Source organism: Heterocephalus glaber, unplaced genomic scaffold, assembly GCF_053883595.1.
Source record: "Heterocephalus glaber isolate CG9 unplaced genomic scaffold, H.glaber_assembly_v1.0 deba00001503, whole genome shotgun sequence".
Classification (NCBI taxonomy): domain Eukaryota; kingdom Metazoa; phylum Chordata; class Mammalia; order Rodentia; family Bathyergidae; genus Heterocephalus; species Heterocephalus glaber.
This window is the reverse complement of record NW_028258323.1, coordinates 1240276-1257448: the sequence shown is the minus strand read 5'-3', so window position 1 is coordinate 1257448 and position 17173 is coordinate 1240276. Positions and strand designations below refer to the sequence as shown.

Genomic DNA, 17173 nt, shown 5'->3' with positions numbered 1-17173 from the left:
GGTTTTGATCTGCCTGCATTTGTTCTTTGGTGCTGCTTCGGAAAGGGCCACAGCTTCGCGCAGTACACTGCTTCTCCGCGCTTCATAGACCGGCTGCTTGATGTCCTATGGAGTTGCTGATATTAGCTGCCTGTGAGCCCTATTCCTTGACATTTTGCTTTCCCCTCATTTCGCCAGAAAGCATCCTAGCTGTAGCCATACAGAGACTTTTTCCTTTCTCTTTCCCCCTCTGCCCCTCCCCAGACCTCTCTGGGCTTTGACGTCATGTGTGCTCCTTTTAGTTGCCATAGCAACGCCATTCCCCCAGCCCTGTGTCCGTCTCCTCTGGTAGGTTCCACAATGGTACAGGCAGCATCACGCCGCACAATGGTTTCCAGGCAGTGAAAGGGGGTGATTCAGCAAGCTGCTCTTCTTTTAAAAAATCTCCCCGTTCCTTTTGCTTTTTATGGGGGTGGGTGGTGCTTCTTATATGCATACCTTTTTCTTTTCTTTTTTCATTTTTACAAATTCTTTTTTTCCTCTCCTATTAGTTCGTAGGGGCTTGAGTGAGTTTCAGATTGGGTCTTCTTGGAAATCACCTGCCTATCATTAATTTTAAACAATCTCCCCTCCTCCAAAGAATCTCTTCCTTGTTGCAGTTTGGGATGTGGTTAATGATAACAAAGTGAGGAGGATTTCTGGGGCAAACACGGCCGGATCAGGACTGTAGTTCTCAGACACGGAATGGTAGGTGGCTCTGCTCCTTCTGGGTTCTAACCTGATTGTGGAGGGTGGGGTGATGTCTATTCGTTGCTCCTGGTGGGCTGGGAGAGGGGGCATGGGTGGCTGGAGAGAGTTGGGGTCTAAAGTGGATTCATCTAGTCAACTAGCTCTGAGGCAAGAAGCTACAGCGTTTCTCTCTGGACAGAGCATCTTCTCAGACATGGCATGCTGAAGCCTTTCTGTGTGGACTCAAGGGTGCAGAGAATGGGAGGGAGCAGTGTGCTTGTGACCACAGGGGCTTTGAGACCAATGTAGAGTTCCAGAGCAAAGTGACTCCCACACCGGGGAGGGGGCGGCTTTGTAGGTGGGAAGTATTGACCTTGGTCCCTCATCTGAGAAATGCTATGGGTTCCATAAGATATTAAAAAATAATGTCATTTAATATTCATTTATGTCTACTTCCTGGCAATGAATGTTTTGGTACATATTTATATAACTTAGCAAGGAATTAAACATTATATATATATGTATATATATGTATATATATACACACATATATATATGTATATATATGTATATATATACACACACATATATATATATATATATGTATATATACTTTTGCAGAGAGTCTCTGGGCTACATTTGGGTCAGGGAGAGGGACACGAAACAGGGGACAGGTTAGAGACCAGAGCAAACGCTGGCACTGCAGTCATGTAGGTAAGTAAGGGGACCCTTTAAGAAAGTGATCTGCTAGTCACAGCAGGCAGCATTTTTTTTTAATGGCAGTGTTCCCAGGTATTCTGTGCTGGGATACTGTGCCCCCTACAAATGTCAGAGCTCTTTTGGAAAAAAAAAAGATATATCATCAGAAATGAGCATGGCAATATATTTAGCATGATTTATGTATTTGTGCTTTCAGCAACATGAATGGTATTTACTGGAAGATCTTCAAGTCAATTGGGATATAGAGATATTTGAAGACAATTATATGTATTTCCTTTTTGTTTTTTTCTCCTACACTTAAATCTGGAGACTTAGTGGTCATTCTTCCAGGGCTACTGTGATTTAGTTCCAGAAACAGCCTGGCTTATCCCATGGAAGCTGGCACCAAAGCAATCACAAGGTTTTTTACATGGGATGCTTTTGCTGCAGAGCCTGATGGTACTGCACAGCAGCCTTGTTCCTCTGGTGTGTTGACCGTAACTTTCATGAATATAACAGCAAGGGGCAGGCTAAGTCTTGTGGGACAGGCCACGGTGGAGATGGAAAGAAAATGGGTTTAAGTAAGTGCACCATGCATCACCAGACCCAGATGCAGTTTCTCCCTCTGTCCTGGTCTACGACTCATCAGACCCTGGAAGAGCTCTTAGAATGCAGATCAACATATTTAAAATGATTGCAGTGATGACCATTTCTCCCAGTGGGCTCTGTGGAGAGCATGTATGTTGTAAACACAGATAGCAATGCTCAGGAATGAGCTCACAAGCCTCTAGCTCCACTTGGGAACTGTTGGATTTTAGGGGCCGGGTCATTGGGATGTAGCAACTTTGCTGCCTCTGGAATGTATTCCCTTCTTGGTCTTGATCTTACCCTACATAATGACAAAAAGTATTGGATTAGCTTATTTTATCACATGAGCAAACTGAGTTTTTCTTTTCCCCACAACAGGACTAGGAAATTGGATGACAAAGATGGTATGACCTTAAATATTAAAGAGTCTTTCTGCTTCCTCATTTGCAAATCACTCCTTCCCACTGTTGCAAAGTGTCTTGAATTTGAGGGGCTCCTGTTCTTGCAAAATCATTGCAGTTTCACTAAAAAAAGATTCAGGATGATGAGGCAGTAAGAAATATACACAGAGGGGAAAAATCAGCTGCCTCCAGCCTCCTGCCTGCTCACCCCAGAGCAGCATCTGCTGTGGGGAGGAGGGCACTTGCTGTGCTGGAAGGGGATATTTATGAACAGATCTCACAGAGACAAGTGTGTTTTTGCTGTCATTGTCTGGTAGGTCTGCAGCTATTAGCATTTAATAGTCTCATAGTATGTGGTCAGTATTCGTCAAGGTTAAAATGATTGGAGAGTTGGTTGTGAATGCTATCTGATATGAGTAATTTGCATTTACAGGAAAATTAACTCATTCTCAGTATATTCTATAGGACTACCACTGGCAGAAGGAATTTTTCCTACCTGAGTAATCTGAAAAAGCCTCCCATGACTAAAGACACATGCATATTTAAAGTTTGATTGTAGCTTCATGTAAATGAATTTTTGAATATAAGCTTAGTTACAGAGGATTTTATACTGATGATAAAATATAAAGGCAAAATGAGAGAGGTGTTTTGTTTGTTAAATGTGGGGACAGATATTCTTCCTTCTTGCTCTGTTTTGACATCTGGTCACAGTTTTAGCTAAAGGACTTGGAGTGAAATTGGTGTGTTCAAGTCAAATGATTGCTTAGTTGCTTATGTGAAAAATGAACTCAAAGCAAGAGTCTTCCTTCAATTACAGTAAGAAGTAAACAAATTGGCTTTTGAAATTTTCTTCGTTTCCCCTTGTATTTCCTCTGGCCCTCTGTTTGAAGCTTTGGGTTGGACACTGTAACAAACATGCAAAAAGAGGCACAAAAGTGTCTAGTAAGGGCAAGAGTGGAGCACAATGCTCTGCTTGCTGCAGGCTTGCCTAGCACCTCCTTCTACCACACAGGCATGGATTGTTGCACCTTCTCCGGAGAGCCAAGGCCTTGTGAAAGTTGAGCTGTGGATTCCTGGAGGAGAGGCTTCTTGGAAAATAAGGACAGATTCCATTTGCATCTTTAGTATATTGAATATAGTGATTGTGTTATGTAAGTCTGAGATGAGACACTGTACTGCTGATTCAGAGAAAAGATCATGATGCATATTGATTGTTTGAAAGAGAATGTGTAATTTAGAATTGGAGTGTGTGTTTTCAGATATTCACCTCTGTGTGTGTGTTTTATCAGCAAGGTTGTAAGGTTCCAACTAGAGACTTTCTGGTTTGAATATGTTTTACCCTTGTGTCAAAATGAGGCAAAGAGAGGGAAAAGGAGAATTCTGTGTGTATTTTTTCCCTATATTAAATGGAGAGAAGCTTCATTCCCTATGGTAAATTTTCACAGAAAATCTAGCAGAGACATCAGGGTGATACTGAAAATACCGAAATAAAAAGAAACATGTTGTGTTTGAAAATTAGACTTCATACATACTTATTTTTGGTAAAGGATTTTCATCCATGTTTTGGATCCTTGAGAAGTTTTATGGACTTTCTCACTCTTCTTATCTCTGGAGACTGAGTGATGTCAAACCCATGGGCTGATGGAAATGATGTTTGTAGAAGTGGAAACCCAACTTCTGAATGGGAGAAGAAATGCCTGAAAGCTCCCCTGGAAGAACCTAACCACAGCTGTTCTATGCGCCATGTGGTGTGTGGGGTGCAGGTGGAGCTCCCCAAAGGGCACCCCGGCAATTGCAGAGTAGCCTACTCAGTAACACACAGGATTTTTGCTGCTGCTGCTTCTACTTCTTTTTCTTCTTCTCCCCCTCTTTTGATGATAGGAAGAAAATAAAAACAAAACCAAAAACAGCAGTGCCTTAAAAGTATGTACTAGAAATTCATTTTAATGGTGTATGTTCTTAGAAGTACAACTGACTCCGGTTTGTGGATGTTAAACTGCTTGGGTGTGTAGGCGCTTCCTGAAAATGGGTTTCTTAAAATAATTGGCCTGTTTTTGTACATTGGAAATAGGATCTGAAGCCACTGATAGTGAAGGAGAGCTCTTAGGTCTCCCTGTTTGGTAATGTTCATTCAGTGTCTTCAGAAGGAAGCTCCATTTTAGCACTCACCACACAATAGTGTAACTGCCTGTTCCCATATCATCTATATTCTCTGTTAAAGTATAGCCTCTGCCAAGTACTGACTTAGACACACAGTAGGGGCACAATAAATATTTACTGAATGAATGTATTACATATACAGAATTTTTTCTGAGTGCTATGGGTGGAAGAGTTTGGAAAAATGGAAGACAAGTTTCTGTCATTTGTAGCTTATGATCATTTGGGAAGATGAGGTTAAATAACAACAATTATGGCATAAGATTAAGGGTCCCTTCTAGGGGTTTGACAGTAATCACAATAGAAATCCAGAAGAGAGAGAGATTTATCCCCTCAGTAGTTGACACTGGAGGCCACACCAGGATATTGAGTAGGGGCAGGAGGGTATTCCTAGGAGTAGTAGTAAGCAGCTGGCCAGGAAAAAAGACTCATATTTGGAAGAGATAACATTTATTTTTGGTGTGGTGACTGTATTTTTCAAACTAGAAAAGCAAAACTATGGTTTGACAATGGGTAGACCGTTAGAAACGGCACAGTTGTTGAGAGTCTAATGCAATATAATGCTGGGAAGTGACAGGCACTAAGGTTGAAAAAGCAATGCTATCACTAGATCAGATTATGAAAGAATACAGGTCTCTTTCTAACTTCAAACTACTGAGTTTAGTTTTACTTTGTTTCTCTTACCACAGAGGTTTTCATCCTTTTATTCATAACTATATAACCTATTTTTCTAAGGAAATCTTACAGGAAGAGCAGAATACGTAAACATATTTAACTATGGAGCTATTTCAATTGAGGCTGAATTGATGTCTTTTTATTACAAAACCAAGGCCATAATCACAAAGTTGAATATCATAACCACCCAAAGAACAATTACTAGTTGAGTTTATGTTTGGATTTTAAAATATATAGCTGTCCTGGAGTTGATAACATCAGAGTTTTTGGGTTCGCAACAGTCTCCAAACTGAGTTAACCTCTTTGAGATGTTTTATTTTCTTCCCTTGTACTTACCACCTAGAAAACAATTGTTATTTATCTTTGTTGTCAGTCTTTTAGTTTTCTAAGAGCAGGGAGAATTTCCTTTTAAACTTTACATATCAAACTCATCTATCTTTTTGCTTTGATTTTAGGCTAGCGTGAGAAACATCAACGGCAGGAGCATCTCAGATCTTGGTTATGGTAACTCATGCAAGAAGCTGTTGAACTAGACCCATTTCCTATAGATGACAAACCTCATAAGCAGTGGTGAGTGACAAATTTTAAAATGGTCTTTAGCATAAAATCTATGATCTATATAACCAATTGTGTATTGTCCAGGGTATGGCACTAAAGAAATATTGTCTCAAATAATATCAACCAAAGTAAAAATCAACAGTACAGGATGTTTAATTAATGGTGCAGTTCTGCTAATACCACATCTGGTAGGAGAAGTCTTGTGAGATGCCATGACACCACCACTGTGGACTTTTCCAGGACATTAAGATGGCTGCAGTGAACAATTTTGTGTGGCAGAGTAACAGTTGGGGAACATTGTTTTTACGTGGGTTTTCTTATTTGCAAAGTAATACTGTTTCATTAATTAAGCTCTTTTAATATAAAAAAAGTACTTTTGAGTTAAATTACAATGCCTAATTCCTTTCAGAAGTCCATACACACATATCATTTAGACTTTCAAGAAAAAAGGCAGAGAAATTATATCACAGCTCTATACAGTTAAATTTATGTTTGTTTTTAAAGAAAACAATATTAAAACTAGATCCAGTTGCTCTACTTTGAAATAATTTTAAACTTAATAATTTTTTTAAAAAAGCATCAGCACACACAGGCAGAATATCTTTTTTAATCAAATACTTAATACTTCATAGTCACCTAAGTCAATAATCAGTAGACTCCAACAGAGATGAATAAGTTATAATCTGTTAAATGACATCTTTGAGAACAGACTATGACAGTGGTGGTGCTAAGGCTCCAAGAGAAGTTATTTTGAGCCTAGTGACTTGTGTAACCAGCTGTAGACAGGCTGCTCTATGAATTAACACATACCTTATAACTGTAGAAGTAGAATGGAATCAATCCTATAGTTATTTCACATTGTGACTTTTAAAATAATCTGGCTATAGATGTATTGACAAAGTAAATGTAGTAGTCACCATTAGGCTGTGCTTAACAAAAATGTATTCAAGGAATATTTGTCATAAAGAAGAAATAATATAATTGCTAATAAGCAACCATTTTTGTCATCAGTTCAGTTTTATAAGGTTGAATATAATATGCTGTTATGTGTTACTTCCAGTGATGTAAAAAATATACATATTGTTCCAATGCTAAATATTTATTCATTAAGCAGCACTTGTTGAGAATCTGTGTGTAAATATCTTGCTCAACTTTGGGATAAATGAAAATCTTTGCTTTAAAGGAATTTTCAGTCCAAAGAATATCATACTCATTAGAAAGTGTGCTGTTAACAGATATATTCTAGAAAGTGTGGCAGTAGTAAAGTGGTATTATATAGGTAGACATATGTGCTGAAGGAAGGACCGCAAAGGAGAATCTAGCACATGTGTGGTGGGAATAAATCAAGGAAGGCTTTCCAGAGAAGTGAGATTTTAATGGACTGTTAAGTATAGCAAGAAGATAAGAGGAAAGGAGGACTCAGTGGCACAGTGGGAACAGTTTTCAACAGGTCTGAAACTTGAGAGAGCATGAATGGGTTGTTAGCTACCATTTACTCTGTGGTAGTGTAGATGCTAGTAGCAGAGCTATAGCTGGAGAGGCGTATAGGAGATACCATGCAGGATCTTCTAGACAAGGCTAAAGAATTTCCTTTTTAGCCTAAAGTGAAGAGCTTTTTTTTTTTTGGTACCAGGGATTGAACTCGGGTCCTTGTGCCTGCACAGCAGGTGGCGAAACCACTGAGCTAAATCCTCCCCCTCACCCCCGGCCCAAGTGAAGAGCTTTTGAAAAATTTTAAGTAGGAGAATGGCGTAATCAGTTTGAGGTGTGGAACATACTCATTGGATAATATATAAAATCAACACAGGTTAAAGAACGATTGTAAATCACACTCCATGTAACCACTTGTACTGTGGAATAGACCCTCAGCAAGCTCCTGTGTGCCCCTTTAAGATCACGTACTTTTCCTTCCCCACTAGAGGAAGTCACCAACTGTAGTACTTTCCTACTTGCCACCACTCATTCTCCTGCTTCTCTTTGGAGGCTTTCCATTTATGTGTGTACCTTTGTAGTGTTTATCTTACTTCACTTGTGCTTCAACTCCCCATACTTGTATCATGTACATATAACCTAAATCTCCTGATTATTTTGCTAGACATTGTGAGACTCTTCTGTCCATGGATGTAGTTTACTCATTTAAACTCTTGCATAGTATGCTACCCAAAGAATATACCAAGATTTACTTATCCATTCTACTTTTGATGAATGTTTGGATTATTTTCATACTACTTACATTAGACTTAGAGTACATTATACAATTTTCTGTGTTTATTTTTATATTATTCTTCATAGATCCTATCACAAACCTGTAAGGGCATCATGAAGATAAATATCAAGGGAAAGAACTGTTAAGTTTTAAGCTATTAATATTACTAAATATTTTTGAAATATTTTTCCAAATTTGTTACACTGATTTGCAATTCCAGAAGTGGTATAGGAAGAAATTCTACATTCTCACCAACACTTGATTTACAAGTTCCTAAAATTTTCTAATCAGGTGCATACATAATTGTACTCATAGAAGTATTAATTTGCATTTTGCTGATTACTAATGAAGATATCTTTTCATTTTTTATTGGCCATTTGAATTTCCTCTTTTGTGAAGTGCCTGCTCAAATCTTTTTGAGATTTATTTTTCAAAATAATTAACGCTTTTGAGTTCTTACTGTGTAATAGGCACTATACTAAGACTTAACAAACGTTCAATCTTTAATCATCTCTATGATTTACAGAGAAGGAAGCAGGTTTTGAGAGGTTAAAAACTTGCTGGCAATTATACAGTTAAGAAACTGTAAATTTAGCATTCAATCCTAGGTCTTTCTGACTCTAGAGTTCTGTAGTTTTTTGAAGAGTGTCTAGAAGGGAATTAGGTTGGAGCTATAAGAATACTAATGGTGCAATTAGGAATCTAGATAAAAAATAACAAGAGCACAACCAAAGAATTGCCAGCAGGGCATATGTAGCAAACAATCAAACATAGTGATTGTGCTGGGTGAAGAAAAGGGATGTACAGATTCCATACCTGTTGGTTAGGTAGGTTCAATATTATTCATACAGTGTACAGCTATCATCTTGATATTTGGTAAATTCTAAGGATACATTTTATGCCTCTGTGATTCAATAAAACACAAACTTTATTTACAGGTTCATAAACTTTAAAGTTAAAGAGAATACAGTGTTTATTTGGAGCAACTCTTTAAAAATGTGGTACCAGCTACTAAAAGAGGGTAAGTGGTTTGTTCAAGATCACATATTACTAAGTGTCAGGTTAAGAAGAGACACCAGGACTTAAAAAATAAATAAATGATAGATACATAAATATATAGATACATAAATACTGCCTTATTTTTAAATTAATAAGTGAACATACAACTAACCTGCTTTATCTCATAAACATTTCTCAGATCAGTCCCCTTTGATCTTTATTTATGATCACTGCCATAACTTGGGCCCTGAGCATCATCTTCAACAGGTTATGCAAGTAGCCTCGTATGATACCTTCTTGTCCATGATTCTACTAATGAAGTCAACATTTAAAAAATTTGATGTGCTGTTGTAACACATAGTACAAAGGCTATTAGGTATACCCCAACATTCATGGAATAATTTTCCCTCTCCTTAAAATATACTCCTGTCCAATCCATTTTGGAGAGGGAAAATCTGATGTGTTACACACAGGTGATCTACTTCATAGTGTCTATTTTGCCTGCATGCATCTCTTATTGATGTCCCCAACTCGTGATGCTTGGACTTAGCTTTTGACTTATGAGTGGTACAAAAGTGACATGCACTCAGCATGATCCATACAGCACATATAGAATTGTGATTTTTTTCCTGGGGCCATTGATGTGCTATAGGATGCTGTCTTGTGGTGTCAGCAGCAGTGGCATGGTGCATCTTGCTGTACTATGACATATGTGGCAGTTTTTTTTACAGAGCAGGCTTTGTGGTGGGTGATCTTGCACAACTGTTGACTAACATAAGCCTTCCAAGTACATTTAAGGTTGGTGGAGCTAAGCTGTGGTGTCCAGTAGGTTAGGGGTGTCAAATACTTTCGATTCATGATATTTTCAACTTATGATGGATTTATTGGGACAGAACCCCATAGGAAGGTGAGAAGCATCCTACTGAACATTTCTATTGTATAAATGATGAAAACGAGGCATTGAAGATTTAGATACTTTCTCTAGGTCATGCAACAGTGGTAGCAGAGTTTTATTACATACTTCTTTTATTTTTTATTTATTATTTTTATTTTTTATTACATACTTCTCAGTATTAAAGGTGAACACTGGGTCCCATTAAGCCTTAAACATTGATATAGTTTGAAACTCAGGCAAAAATAAGGACAAGAGTTCCAAGGAATAGTAATGGCATAATCAATGTAAAAAAGCTAAAAATGAGTGTTACAGGTTTGGAGTACTAAATACCTTACAAATGAGGTGAATAAGAAGATATTCTGAAATTTGTCATTTTGTATTCTGTCAGTGGCACCAAGATACATTCTTCAGATTGTTTTAACTGTAGTAAAATCCAAATGAGTAGCCTTAATCTATGGCCTCCATATCTGTGGTCTCTCCAAATTCACACATGGGCTCTTAACCCTGAGAGTGATGGTACTAGGAGATGGGGCCTCTGGGGAGTGATTAGGTGGGGCTCTCATGATTGGAGTAAGTGCCCTTATGAAAGAGACCTCCAGAGAAGTACCTAGACTCTTCTACCATGTGAGGACATAGTGAGAGGTGCTATGAGACGGAAAACAGGCTTTCTCTAGACACCAAGTCTGCTTTGATCTTGAACTTCTCAGTTTCCAAACTGAGAGATAAACTTCATTATTTATAAGCTTCCTTGTTTATGGTATTTTAAAAAATAGCAGTCCAAATGGACGAAGCTCTCCAGTATTGTATAAAATTTTAGACTTTTCTTCCTCTTCCTCTTCCTCTTGTTTTTCCTCCCTCCTCCTCCCCCTCCCCCTCTCCTCCTCCCCATCTCCTCCCCTCTCCTCCTCCTCCTCCTCCTCCTCCTCCTCCTCCTCCTCCTCCTCCTTTGATTGGTAGAACCTCAGGCAGTGTCTCTTAGGAGGATGGATTCAAATCTGCCCCTGTTTGAGAGTTCCCTAGTAGTTTGATGCTAGCCTGGGAAAATACGCTTAATGCTTTCCTTTAAAAGTTAAGGTCTTGGGGTGGGGATTTAGCTCAGTGGTTATGCCACCTGCCTCACAAGTGCAAGGACCTGAGTTCAATCCCTGGTACCAAAAAAAAAAAAAGATATAGTAAAAGTGGAGGTCTTTCCTGAAGCTCATTTGAAGAGTGTGTTATCACCTGCGGCACTTTCAGTGTCAGTCAGATTCTCTGTATTTTTATAACCACTCCCTGAGGACCTACTGTTGAAACCAAAGAATGAGATTTTAATGAACATAAGAAGCTTTTCTAGGCTAGGGCTTATTAGAAAATTTAGTCTGGAGTTTAACAGCATTTATTATATGTCATAAGTCATTATTTATAATGTAGATACTGGAAATTATGTATTCCAGGTGTTTCAAAGTTTTTTATTTCTATTTTTAGGGGGCCTAGGTGGCTTGTTAGTGCAGTAAATTCTAAGATCCACTTTATAAATGCTAACTTTTCAATAGTCCTTTCTTTTCTTTCTTATTCATGCACATTATTTTCTCAGAGTAATTGGTTTTGCTTTGGCTTATTGGTACATGCATATAACATACTTTATTTTCATGCTGCATACTCCCTTCCCTCTCCCCTGGTTCTCTTCCTCATCTCTAGTAGTTTAGCTTCTACCTTTTTCTAGGGCCAACTTTAAATTTAAATGCTGAAAGTGTTGTTTTTAGAAAGTCATTTATAAATCTTAAGAATAGACATAATTCTGCTTTGGAGTATCTACATATCTGTATCTACATCTATTTATATGATACGACGTTGTGCTCACCTGCTATCCCCACCTGAAATAAATGGAATAAAATATGTTAAGCAAAGACTCTGTGAAAACAATTTGAGCTACTTTTCATTTTTTGTGAGTTTCAGTAAATATGTCCTAAGAATGTTGACTCTTCCATTTGCTAACAGGGGTCAAGTTCACAAGGTGGAGGGTCACAGTCAGTAGGATCACATTTATTGAACTGATTTTCTAGTCTTGTTCCTGTTCATAGATTTCTGACTCTGTGTTATAATTTAAGGAACCAAAACATACTCCTTCTGAACCTGATATAATGTGTGAAATTCCCACTTACCCCTTTGATTGAAGATGTCAGAATTTCTTATGAAAACAAATGTGTTTTGAAGCAGATTAACTGGCTAATTAACTAATTTATGGTGTGAATTGATGACAATAAGTTTAGGAATACAGATAACATCTACACTTGGATAAATGTCTATGATGCATTATAATAGCAAGACACTGAAAGAAAGAAATAAATAGGAAAGTTTTTATATGGGGAGGGAGTCTGTTCTGATTTGAAACAGAGTACTGTGCAGGGTTTTGCAGATTATTTAAAGATTTTGACCATATAGTCTCTGGAAAAGGAAGAGACTTTGATAATAAATTCTCATCCCAGATCCATTATGAATTAATATTCCCTTGGGTGAGTCTTAATCTAGCTGAGCTTCAGTTGTGTGTGAGAAAGTTGTAATAGATGATGACTAAATTTCTTTTTAATTTAAAAATTACATAGATTAAATTTACAGATTGAATTAAAGTCTGAGATGATACTTTAGAAGTTGGGCCTAAGTGGGGTACTGTGGCCACGCTAGTGCAGGGAGTCCATGAGGGTGGAATCAGCCCAATGGACAATTCAAAGGAAAGGTGGACAGGTGGAGGTCTCTGAGGTTTTGTTCTAACCCTGCCCCTTTCTTGTCTGTGCTCCATTATGCCCATTCTCATTTAACTAAACCAAGAGATAAGATATTGCCATTATAGAAAGTCAATTCTAATTATTGAGAATGTACTACCCATAAGGAATATAATTTATGCATTTCCAACCGATCTGACTGCATCCATTTCCCAAGTTTGTGTCTTTCTGTCTCTGCCATTGAAGGACTAGTGTGCACAAATGCTTGCTCATGGGTTTACTTATGAGAGGTATCTTTTCACTTTTGCCTTTTAAAAACATGATTTCTAAGCTATATGGGAAATAATGAAACTACTGGCAAGTTTGTTTCTTTGGATGTGGTATTCATATAACACACTGACATGAAGAGTAACAGACATTTTCAATGGACAGTTTCCTGTGGTAGAATCTTCTTTTTGTAATTTTATTTTTTATTTTTTTATATTTATTGGTACATTTTAGACATACATAATGCTAACATTCATCATAGGGAATTTGTACCAGTACATGATATATCTTGCTTCTTCTTTTCTTCCCCATTCCTCCCTCCCTTATGTACAAAAGCTTTGTTTCCATTTTTTCCTTCAGTTTTCTTTCTTTTTTTCCTTACTTCCTCTCCCTCCCTTGGTCCCTTTCTCATTTGAATATTTTCTTCCCATATCCCAATGTCTATTGCACATTTTAGTCCTTATTTCCACTTTCGGTTTCTCAGACCAGAGAAAGAATTCAGTAATTAAACATGTGTGTTCAATCTTTGAAGAATGAATGACACAATTTCTTCCTTCCTCCTTTGTCTTCTTTCCTCCTTCCCTCCTTCCTTCCTTTCTTTCTCACTCAAATGTTTTACTGGCTGCACACTCTGTAATAGATGCTGCAGACTCTGTAATAGATGCTGCAGACATGAAGATAAGATTTGACTCTGTCTTTAAGCAGCTTGCTATCAAATTGGGGGCTTTGGGATAAGGAAGAAGGGAAGAAGTTACAAAAAAGTGAATTTCATTCATAGGATAGTTTCCTTAGTAGAGGTTAAGGAAACAGTGCAATTTTAAATGACTCAACTTCTACTCAGGTATTCGCAAATGAGGTTCTGCAGAGAGACAGGAGCCCACTCTCTAAGACAGAGATTCTCTGGCTGTCTGATCTCATGATTCCTTTCTGCTCTTGAAAATTATTGAGAAATCTAAAGAGTGTTTGTTAGAGTCTCTGAAATTTACCATATTAGATATTAAAGTATAAATTTGAAAATAGTTGTGTAATTAATTTAAAGAGATCAACAATATTAAAGCCATTACATGTTAATATGAATACTGTTATCTCTTTATGAGAACTACTTTTTATGAAAATAGGTTAGGGATAAAATGACATTGTTTCACATTCTTGCAAATCTTTAATGATCAGTTTAATGGAAGACAGCTGAATTCTGTTGTCTACTTCTTCAATCTGTTATATCACTTATCATGCTGTCCTGAAAAACTACGGTAGACTTATGAGAGAATGAGAAGACAATGATGAACTATGTCTTTGTATTGTTTGGAATTAGTTTTGACTAATTTTGGTGACCTCTTATGTTGCTATAACAAATACCTTCAATAACAAATTATAGAGATGAAAGGTGTATTTCAGTTCCTTTTGCAGTTCCATCCATGAGTACTGGCTCTGTTGCTTTGGGCCTGTAGTGGTGGCCATGCCTTTACTAATGGGAGCTGATAGCAGGGCAAAGCCATGCATCTCATTGCTGATGTCCTTGTCACTTTCCTGTTATTGAGAAACAGTAACCAACATGCACAACTTGAAGGAGAGGAGTTTTATTTTCAGAGGTTTCATTCCATGGTTGGCTGGCTCAAATGCAGAAAAGGGACAGCAGAAGGGCCTGCTGCAGAGCACAGCTGCTCACATCATGGTGGTCAGGAAGCAGAGACAAGGCAGGAGTCTGGAAAGGAGATAAACCCTTCCAGGTCATGACCCTGTGTCCTACCTCTTCTGACCAGGCCCCACCTCCTATCAGCATTTCAGCTATGTATTCATCAGTAGGTTAATCCATTGATGAAGATAGCGCAGATCTAAGTTTCTGATCCATCCACCTTCCAAACACATGAGGTTTTGTGGGGACAAGCCAGATCTATACCATAACAGCTGGGAATGAGACAGAGGAATAGGAGAGGCTTCCTTCTCTTCTCTTCTCTCCTCTCCTCTCCTCTCCTCTCCTCTCCTCTCCCCTCCCCTCCCCTCCCCTCCCCTCCCCTCCCCTCTCCACCCCTCCCCCCTCCACCCCTCCCCCCTGCCCCTCCCCTCCCCTCCCCTCCCCTTCCCCTTCCCTTCCTTTCCACCCCTCCCCCCTGCCCCTCCCTTCCTTTCCCCTTCCCTTCCCCTTCCCTTCCTTTCCTTTTCAACAGCAAGCCCTGCATGGCCAGAAGACTTCCCACCTGGTCCTTTTATAAAGCTTCTGCCATCTCCCAATAGTGCCTCTCTGGGAAACAACTCTTTAACATGCAGGCCTTTAGAGGACATTTAAGATCCTAACTACAGCACTTTGAAAGCATCTTTGGACCCTATGGCATCTGTGCACTACACTTTGAGAATGCTGGTTAAAATTATTTATTGTATGTCATGAATGAATGAATGTCTTTTATGCATCTAGAATGGTGCTACTGTGTGCTGTACTTGGGAAAACTGAGAAAATAATGTGCTTTGCCACTTAGATGACGTAGTCTAGATGAGAAAGGCTGAGCCAATTCACTCCATGAGGGCAGTCCAGGTTCTTTTCACCCATCACCTGTTGCAGAACCAGACACGAGGGCTTGACTGCAAATCTCAACAGGCATCAGAACATCCTTAAGTTATTCTAGTCCTAGTGAGAGTGTGGTGAGTGCTACTCAGGGGGTGAAATGTGGCAGCGGAGCAGCTCTTTCCAGCCGCAGCATCGGGAGGGATCTGTGAAGGAGACAGCATCACAGTGGAACCACGAACAAAGTTTTGGCAATCGGTGTTAGAGTTGGAAAGGTAATTTCTGGAAGAAAGAACAGAAGGAGCAAGGAGCAGTGTGGGTTTGGAGTTCAGAAGTGCAAGCTATGTGACCTGAATATAGATAGAGGATAAGGCAGTTGGAGACACAGCTGGGAAAATCGACTGGGGCCGGACTCCGGGAGACCTTGAATGATCCATGAAGAAACTTAGATCTGTTTCCACAGACAAAGAAGAACCTTTGTTATTTTCTGAGCAGGTTTAAGAAAATGATTCTGGGAGTAATGCTGAGAGGAGAGAAAATAGAGGCAGAGTGAACAGTAAGAAAGAAGGAGGGAGGAAGGCTCCAACCTGAAGAAAAGCCAGTAAAAATCTGTGCAGAGGGATCTAGATGACAGAGAAGGCTTCCACATTCTAGGTAATTTAGCGTAGGAAGCTAAAAATGAGACAGGGTTTCACCCGAGGGAAGTGACACCTGATTCTTTGTGACTTCACTCTAAAATCATGCTAAACAATTATGCACAGGTCCCCAGGCTTTGGTTTCTTCATATGCAAGATGTAGAAATGGATTGCTTGCCTATCTGTGTCACAGGAGTCTGTGTAAGGATTGATGAGCTCTTTGACAGAAAGGTGCTTTATTAATCTAAGCAATCAATAATGAAAATGAGAATGTTTGCCAGGTGCTTTTGCTCTTATATTGAAGGCTGCTGTGTAAATATGAAATACTGACTGGGACTATTGTCATTATTAATAATAGTAAAGTCATTACCACAAAATGCCTGCATGGCAGACTTGTTCTCAGTCAGTTCTGCAGAAGGAAGACAAAGCCAGGCATGTAGCCTATTCCATTCCATTTTGTATGCATCTTTCTTATTGTCAACTATTTTCCTGGTTACCACAAAAATCATTTGACGAATACTCGAATTTCATTGCATGTCATTATTCCCATCACCCTGTTCTGGTCCGGGGACAGCAGCATTCTCACTTTTCCTCATGGGAGGAGGTGGGACAACATTTGCTGTGCCTGTGTTCTTGTCAGTTAAGCTAGGTCTATTAATTTAACCCACAGTTGTACAGTATGGGGACCAGGCAGGTAAACTCTGGAATGCCTGTGTTTAAATCCAAGCTCTATTGCTTTACACGATATCCTGGTTAAGTCACAGAATGTCGTAAGCCTCGGTCTCCTCATCTGAGAAATGGTAGTAACAGCACTGCTGATCTCATAAGGTTATCATGAGGATACTGAATGTAAAGAACTCATCTTTAGGTGCTCAGTAACTGCCAAGATTTTTTATTTAAATTTTGCTTTTCACTATCAACAACATGTCCTTTCTATTTCCTAATCAGAGTCCGTTTTCATTCCTTGCTGATTCATTATTCATTTGTCAGTAATTTGTGACCGCACAGTTGATTATCAACCTGTTCTTTACTTACAATAACATTCTGAAGAATCCATGAAAATCTTCACTTTATTCATTGCCTTTTTATACATTTTAATGGGCTTTGTACTTAATTCTTCTGTAACTATAAGGATTCCAAGAACTTTCCTAACTAGTAATGAGTTTTACTTCTGATGACATGTCTTCTT

The 17173-nt window shown here is 38.7% G+C and overlaps 1 protein-coding gene across 11 annotated transcripts in view; it reads left to right on the top strand.

Moving 5' to 3' along the window:
- The first annotated feature begins 318 nt into the window (after positions 1–318).
- Mapk10 (mitogen-activated protein kinase 10) overlaps positions 319–17173 on the top strand; it is a 357438-nt gene continuing 340583 nt past the window's right edge. For 5 of the 11 annotated variants that reach the window (XM_004870515.4, XM_087185890.1, XM_021248787.2 and 2 more), the window contains exons 1-2: positions 323–726; positions 5684–5798. The gene's annotated coding sequence lies outside the window, so the exon portion shown is untranslated. Of the gene's footprint in view, positions 727–5683; positions 5799–8930; positions 9014–17173 lie in introns of all 11 variants that reach the window. The other 6 variants (XM_087185891.1, XM_021248785.2, XM_087185889.1 and 3 more) reach the window with 6 other exon arrangements.